The sequence below is a fragment of the Herpailurus yagouaroundi genome, unplaced genomic scaffold (assembly GCF_014898765.1).
Source record: "Herpailurus yagouaroundi ecotype Mexico unplaced genomic scaffold, PumYag 438, whole genome shotgun sequence".
Classification (NCBI taxonomy): domain Eukaryota; kingdom Metazoa; phylum Chordata; class Mammalia; order Carnivora; family Felidae; genus Herpailurus; species Herpailurus yagouaroundi.
In genome coordinates this window covers 75,779-84,228 of record NW_024412655.1, presented here as the reverse complement: position 1 = coordinate 84,228, position 8,450 = coordinate 75,779, and positions in this window count along the sequence as shown.

The following is an 8,450-nucleotide window of genomic DNA, read 5'->3' as shown; positions in this document are numbered from 1 at the left end:
GGTCGCGGGCGACTCGGGCGAGCCGCCGTCCTCCGCCGCTGTGGGGGGGGCCTGGGCGCGGCCCCCCGGGGGCCCCCCCCCCCCCCCCCGCCGCCTGGCACGGCTGCCTCCCCCCCTCCCGACCCCCCGCGAAGGAGGGCCGGCGGGGACGGCGGGGTGGCCGCACGGGGCCCAGGGGCGGCCGGCCGGGGTCGCCCGGCTCCCGCTCCCGCTCCCGCGCCTCGGCTGAGCCAGGGCCCGGACGCTTCTGGAGAGCGGGGCGCACCCCGCCTGGCCTGCCGAGGCGAGGACCCCGGAGGGGAGGCCCGAGGCCGCCCCGCTTCGCCGCTTCGCCCTAACCGCGTTGTCCCCGCGCCCAGGCTGCCGACAGGGGGGGAAAGGCGCGCTCGGCGACCGTAAGGCCCCTGCGTCGCCTGCAACCCTGGCCACCGACAACCACTGAAGTAGGGAGGAGAGAGATGGCAGAAGAGGAGAGTCGCCGAGCCCGTCATCTCTCGGAAAGGAAGGACACGCAGCCCCGCGCCGGGGGCCTCATCTCTGCGACCCGACGGGTGGCCGTGGCCCACTCTCACGACCCTGCCCTCCGCCAGCCCCTCGTCAGGCTGCACCTCCGCCTGGTGCGGCGACCTAGACCGCCATCCCCGAGGACTCCGAGCTCCCGCTGACCCCGCCGGCCTCGGGCCACCGCCGTCTTCCGCCGACCGGCTCCCCCCCCCCCTCCCCGGGACATGGGAGTCCTGGGAGGGGCTGCGGTTACATCGTCTTCCTTCCCGCCCCCGCCGTGTACCGGCCGTCTACGTCCCCTCGTCCCCTCGGTAGTCCGGAAGTCAGACCCCGGCTCTTCCTCGAACCCGCCCGGTGACTTGGACACGTTGCTTAATGTCCCCGTGACTCAGCGTCTTTGCTGGAGAAATGGGAGTAACCCTTGCCACATGTGTCACAGGAAACTTCGAGAGCTCACCGGTGCAGGCTGGAGGTGCGGAAGCGGGCAGGTGTGACCGGGCCTATGGGGAGTGTGGCCTACCTGCTCCTGGCAATTTACCTGGGCTCAAGGTCAATTCCCTTTCCCTTGATGATGGCGCATGGCTAGGCACACCCCACTTTACGGCCCGTGTCACCCAGTCCCTAATGGAAAAACTCTTGATTACGTCACTGTTCTTCACTGTTGCCGTTACTTGAAGTAACCTAATTGATACCCTCGTCCGGATGTCTGTCTTCTTCCTGCCGTTACGGTGATCAAGGCGTAAAGATTTGTCCTCCACTTTGCAGGGGATATCTTGACATTCCCAGACCACTGAACTCCCGAACTGTCACCAAGTCCTGGGCTCCACGGCCTGTTGGCATGAAGCCATTCTCCGGTGGAATGGTGTGAGACCCTGAGGCGTGCCGAGACGGTCAGAATCTGCGTGGACCAAACTGGGATGGAAAACAGGAGACGATCTGACCCCGCGGCATGAAGGCAGGGGCACACTGCTGGTCTGGCCACAGGACAGCGCGCTGCTCTGAGGCGGGGCGCGTCGCGTCCGTGAGACCCGTAGCTGCGTAACAAATGTGCCGACCTGCTCCAGGAAGGACACCACATCTCGAAGGACAGCCGCAGTTGGAGTCGTGTCTTTTAAACTTGCAAGCACACTGTCAATCACCGACACCCCTCCACCTCCTGCGCGGGCGGGGGGAGGATGAGAATGATAGGAACGTCGCTGTCTGTGTCCTTCGGGTCTTGGGCAGTGGCATGCCCCTCTGTGACCTCTCTGGCCACAAAGCCCTGCTTGCGGTCTGTTTAAGCAGGAGGTGGACCTGTAGGATTTTCTTTTTTTTTTTTTAATGTGTATTTATTTTTGAGAGAGAGAGAGACAGAGAGAGAGAGAGAGAGAGAGAGAGACAGCGTGAACAGAGGAGGGGCAGAGAGAGGGAGACACAGAATCAGAAGCAGGCTCCAGGCTCCCAGTTGTCAGCACAGAGCCCGATGCGGGGCTCGAAGCCATGAACTGCGAGATCGTGACCTGAGCTGAAGTCGGACGCTTAACCGACTGAGCCACCCAGGCACCCCGGACTTGTAGGATTTTCAATCCGTTCTTCCTTCTTTCCATTCATTCCTTCATTCATTTGGCAAATAAGTACTGAGTGCCAAGTATATGCCGGGCACTCGTAAGGTGCTCAGAATACGGTGGGCAGACAAACCAGACAAGAATCTACCCCCATGGAGCTTACAGGCTATTGAGAGCCGACAGTCAATGGGAAAAAATGAGACATATAATACGTCAGACACAATAACACCGATGATAGGGACAAAGAATGCTGGGTGTCCCCTGCCCCCACGACCACAGGATGGGACCTTCCCTGTAGAGAGAGTAATTGCAGATTAAATTAGTTCCTATGAGGACACAGAGACGAGGGTGGGCACCTAATCCAGTATGACAGGTGTCCTTATAAAAAGGGAGGAAGTGGGAGCAGAGGGTTAGGAAGGCAGCGTGAGGACACAGGGGAGGACGAGGCGGGGGAAGCCTGGGCCGGATCCTCGTTCACAGCCTCGGGAGGAACCAGCCCTTCCCGCCCGAAAGACTCGGGGGCTCCGATTTCCAGAACTGTGGGACAATGAATTTCTGTCGTGTTAAGCCGCCCAGTTTGTGTTCCTTTCTTACTCATACAGGCTCCAGTCCACAACCTCACCTTTTCCACCAGGCACCCGCCTTCTGCCCAGATTCCAAGGGGCCGTGCCAGCCGGGAGCTCCTGGGCTGGGAGACAGAATTTGCCCAATTCTGCTTTGCTCTAGACGAGGACCGGCAGGAACTCCCCCCAGGGAAATGGTCCTGTTGCGGGTGGAGGCTGACACCTGTAGCAGAAGCGTGAACGCGCAGCCTAGTCTCAGAGGAAAGCGGGGTCTCTGCTCAACGGCTGACCCGGGCCTCTGTCTGGACTGACCCTGCCTGTCCCTCGGGCTCACTCACTGCCCTCCACCGGGCCCCTGCCCACAGCCTGGGTCGGTCCAGGGCACCCCCTCCCTGTGCTTGGCCGCCCCGCCAGGAGGCCTTGGCACGGGGCGCGCCTCGTGACACGCATTCTCCTCCACTCTGGAGGCCGGAGAACAATGGCTCCCTCTTGCCTCCTGAGCGGGTTCCTGTGCCGGGTACAGTCCCAAGTAAGGCTGAGGGTGCGCGCCCGCAGTGCAGGGGCAGCGGGGGCCGGGGCGGGGGGTGGCAGGCTGGTTGCGGCAGCCCCTTCCGTTCCCACCACCCCAGAGGGTCAGCATTTGCTTGTCTGAGAAGCTGGCCTGGGGGGGGGGGGACACTTTGGGAAGGGTACTCAGGAAGCCAGTCCCATGAGCGCTTCCGTGGTGGGTGGCCGCCGTGTCTTTCCCGCGGCATCAACCCTCCTAAGCCCTCAGCAAACACCGAGACGCCCTCCTGCAGACCCACAGTGGGCCAGCTTTGCCCTGTACGCGCTCCTTCGCTTAAACCCCACGGCGTCTGGGCGGTGGTCGTCAGGCAGGAGACTGAGGCTCCTCGAGGGGCCGGGCAAGGGGGATGGGATCCCAGAACCTTCTGCTCCCAAGCCCCCCATCTTCCCACTGTGCCCTGCTTCCCAGCGGGGCTCTCCTCCCTGGGTGTTGGGTGACAGTGGCTTCAGCGCCCTCCCCCTGCAGAAAGCAGGAAGCCCCTTGGTGGTGCACTTGGCTTAGGTGCCAAGGGAGAGGACTTGGGGCCCGTGGGGCGGCCAGGGCTCAGGGCCAAGGTAGCGATAGGGACACCAATAACCGATATCACCTGGGATCGCTTCCGGGGTGCTCGCCACCGGCCAGGCACCAGGCTCATGCTCCGTGTACCCCGTCGCTACCCCCCCAGGCGGGGGCCCTCAGGGACCTCTCTTACAGGTGTGGCTCAGCACGCTGGCCCAGGTTACACCCTGGGACGCCTGAGGGCCGGGTCTGTCCCCCTCCCCCCCTCCCCCCTGGCATTCCCAGGTCTCCTTCCTCCTCCTCCATCCTGGAACGTGCAGGTGACTGCAACGCCCCTGCTCACAGCTCCGGCCAGCCGGCACCCACGGAGAACCGGCGCCAGCCGGTGCCTCCGCTCCCGGAATCCACCTTGCTTATTCACCTGAGGGCATCCGGCACCTAAAGAAGGGTGGGACCTTTCGAATGAAGGACTTCTCGTGTTTTCTTCACCGTCCGAAGTCTCATCGTTATGCTTGAGTTCAGATGATGTGCCAGCCACCCCCCTCCCCCCAGGATACTGGCTGTCACTTTGGGACTTCTGGGTGGAGATCCAACCTTTAGGAAAAAAACAAATTCGGATTTTGGTGGGAGGCTGTGTCAGTTTCCTATGGCTGCTGTAATAAACGGCCACAGACTGGGTGGCTTAAAACCATGGGAGTGCATGGCTCCACAGTCCTGGGGCCCGGGAGTTGAAATCGAGGTGCCAGCAGGATCTTCCTTGCATGTCTGGTGACTGCCAGCACTCCCTGGCTTGCGGACCGCTCGCTCCTCTCTCTGCCGCCCTCTCCACACCGCCTTCCCCCTGCGTGGGTTCTGTGTCTGAGTCCAGACTTCCCTCTTTGCATATGGACACCGGCCATCGGGTCAGGGCCACCCTAATGACCGTGTCTTATCTTGCAAAGACCCTATGTCCAAATAAAGTCATATTCACAGGGTCCGGGGGTTGGGACACCCACATGCCTCTTCTGGGGTACACAGTTCAGCCTGTAACAGGGGTGGTTCCTTCGTCACATACGACATGCTTGCCCTGGGATTTAGATGGGACTCTGGAAGTCCCCAAAGACTTATAGATTTGCCGAGTGTCATTAATCTAGATGTGACTTGTCATTAACTAAACACCAATTTCTGAGGTGACAGGCAAGCTTCTTTTTTAAGGAATGAATCGTTAAGGCGGGACTTGGAACTTTCCCCACCCAAATGGTGAGTCACTTGAATTCCACTCGCTTGAATCTCCCGTCGGGATTTTCTTTAATTTTTTTCTTTAATGTTTATTTATTTTTGAGACAGAGAGAGACAGAGCATGAGCGGAGGAGGGACAGAGAGAGAGGGAGACACAGAATCCGAAGCAGCCCCAGGCTCCGAGCTGTCAGCACAGAGCCCGACGCGGGGCTCGAAATCACGAGCTGTGAGATCATGACCTGAGCTGAAGTCGGCCGCTTAACCGCTTAACCACTTAACCGACTGAGCCACCCAGGTGCCCCACCTGTTGGGATTTTCAAAGGCGCTGCTAACCTCGGCTCTCCCTGGACCTTCACTCCTAGAAGAACTCCCTCTTCCCGGACCCTCCGCGGCAGAAGACTAAGCACGGAAGACGTGTCCTGCCTTCACAGACCTGAATATCGGGTAGATTTTCTCCCGCAGACGGGGGCGTTTTCCATTTTATTGTTTGTTCTGCCGTCCAGCTCAGGACGGCAAGAAATGACCTCATGAAGGTAAGTTTCTCCTGGCTCCCCTGTCCCACCAGCAAAGGCCCCCAAGATCCAGATGATCTCCCACTGGTTATTGCTGCCAAGGACCCCAGGCCGAGCCTCGCGAGGTCTCCCAGTTTTTCAAAGGAAGACGAATCTGCAGTGTTTTTGCCTGTCCGACTTGCCCCAGCGCTGGTCTTCAGCCTTCCTCCAGTGCTGGCCCGGAGGTCCCAGCAGGTCCTGGCCCTGGCCAGCCTCTGCCTCTCCTCCTGGCGGGTCCTGCCCCTGCCCTGCCTTGGCCTTTGGAGAGGTCCCCATCCAGCCCCGCCTCCTGGGGATTTCCCAGGCCAAGCCGTGACCCACTGTCCCAATGCCTGGTAGGAAGTGTCACCCCCCGCGCACACCATCATGCCTATTCTCTCTCAGCATCCCCAGCCATCCTCAGAACTGTCTTTCCAGATACAGGTGAGGCCTTCTGCCAGCTCCCGCCCCACCTCACGTGGACAGAGTACCTGGCAGGCAGCAGGTGGAGACCCCTCAGGTTGCCCCTTGAGGACCCAACCCCACAGGGTCACCTGCAGGCCATACCTGGGAGCAGGGCGGTCTCTGGCCTGCTGGGTTAGGAACTGCCCTTTGGTCCGTGCCCGCCACCCAGCCTGCCACCTCTACCCGGTGGGAGAACCGCCACTCCTTCCCGGACCTGCGATGCCAGCCTCCCAGCAGCCCTTCTGAGGTGTCGGCCTGGTCGGCTCTCTTCACCCTCAGGGGCTGCCCCAGCCCCATTCTTCTCCCCACGCTAACCCCGCTTTGTAGCCCAAAGGGCACCTGACCCAGGGGTGGATGCCTGGTCAATAAATGACCTGTGTGGCTCTGTCACATTATAGAAGTTTGCACATGCTGTTCCACCTGTCTGCAATGCCCTTCCTTCTAGAGAACTCCTGCTCATCCCTCAAGGCCTCTGTCAGATGCCCCTTCCTCCAGGCACTACTTCCTTCAAGTGGCGGCATCTTTGCACGTTCCCTGTCACGGGAACTGCGGATTCGCTGTGGTGGCATGCCACATGGCCCCTGCCACTCATCTGCCATGGTATGAGGGCAGGGGTGGTGGGACTTGGGGGGCAGGGGAACTTGGGGGGCTGAAGGGTCTCTTTTATGCAGTGGTCCAGTACCTGTTAGTAAACCCCCAAAAATGCACACAAGGTGGGAGCAGAAAAGTAAGGCAGCGAAATCTCTCCCTGCCCCCACTCCCATCTCGTGGGCTGACACGGAGGCCTGGTGGGGGGGCACTTGCCCGGGGTGGCTCGGTGAAGAGTTGGTGGAGCCAGGCCGGACATGGATTCTCACTCACGGTCGGGAGGAGGCCACCAGCTCTGCTCCCACTGCCTTTCCCACTGGGGCCCCTGAGGCCCATGGGACGGGCTGGGCGCTGGCCGGCCAGCTGAGTTCTTCAGGAGGCCTGGGGCCGATGTGGACCCCACTGGCAGCAGCCAAGAGCTAGGAGCCGGGCCCGGTGTGGCAGAGGCCGTCCTGGTGGGAGCCTTGTGCCCCGGGAGGCCTGGGGGGGGGGGGGGGATGGGTGCCTTGGAGGGAGCTGGAACAGCAGGGTGCTAGCTCTGTCCCCAGTTTGGGCTGCAGCTTGGCCACTGTGGGGACGGCTGGGCCTCCTGCTCAAAGACCTCAGCGGGGCCTTGAAAAGCCGCCCTCAGCCCCTCTCCGGTTGGGGCTTCCTCCCGAGGGGGAGGAAGAGGGTGAACAAGGTGACAGGGACCACAGAGGTCTCACTGCCTCTCACCCACCCCTTTCAGGGGTTCCCACGTGACCGCTCCCTAACCCCGCCCTTACTGGGTGGCTTTGGGCTCCAACCAGCCAGATGAATGTGCAGGTGCCTGAGGCCAGGGGTAGGGGCCGCTCCATTCCCAAGGCTCCTCCCCCTCATCATCTGTTCTATAGCCCTCCCAAGCTCCAGTCCAAGGGTTGGTTGGGGCAGGGCAGGCTGAGGGTCCCTAGATGATGGCCCTGGGCAAGTGGTAGTGGAAGGACCAGGCCTGGGAGGGAGCCAAGAGATGGCCTTCCTCCTGGCCTGCCATTAACCAGCTCGGCTTCACCCCTCATCCCCTCCATCAAATGGGTGAGAACCACTAGATTAGGGGTCCCAATGCTAGATCCCCCCATCAATTAGCACAGCAAACTCCCTGGAGGAACTTTGGGAACACAGATGCCTGCCCCCCCCCCTTAGAGTCTGACTTTGGGGGTCAGGGTGGGGCCCAGGGATCAGCATGCAAAGATGCTGTCAGGTGACCCTGAAAGGTGTCCGGGTGAGAAGCCCTGAGCCAGATGGCCCCTGATGGCTTTTCCTGATCAATGTCTCTCCTGCTCTGGTCTGCAAAGTCACCAGTCAGCCCTGGAGGCTGCTCTGCAGACCCACTGCTACAGAGCCTTGTGCCCAGGGCAGGCTGCTGGGCAGGGCCGCAAGAGAGGGCTGAGTGGCTTCCCCCTGGTGGTCCTGAAGTGCACGTGGGTAACTCCCTCCCTCCACTGATCCTTGTTATAAGCTGGTTTGTGTCCCTCCTACAAAAGGTATGTGTGAGCCTGGCCCCCAGGACCCCAGAATGTGAACTGACTGGGAACTAGGGCCTTTACAGATGAAATTAGTTAAGATAAGATTACAGTGCATCCAAATCTCATGGCTGGTGTCCTTACAAAAAGGGGACATTTGGACATAGACATAGGGAGAACCCCATGGAGAGTGGGGGCAGAGTTGGGGACTCTCAGTTTTAGGCTCTGCTGGACAGTGGGGGACAGAGGCAAGCCCCCAACAGAGGGGGACACTGTGTGTCCCCTCAGCAAGGAGGGGACCCTAGCAAGGCCACGCATCTAGGACAGGGTGAGGCCGCTGAGGGCATGGAATATGCCGGCAGACCAGGGGAGGGGCATCTTCCAGGAACAGAAAAGGAGGGTGCTTTGCAGACAGCCCTGGAGGATGGGTGGGTGGGGGTGGCGGCAGGTGGAACCATCCAGTGAGAGGTGCAGAGGCTGGGGGGGGGGGG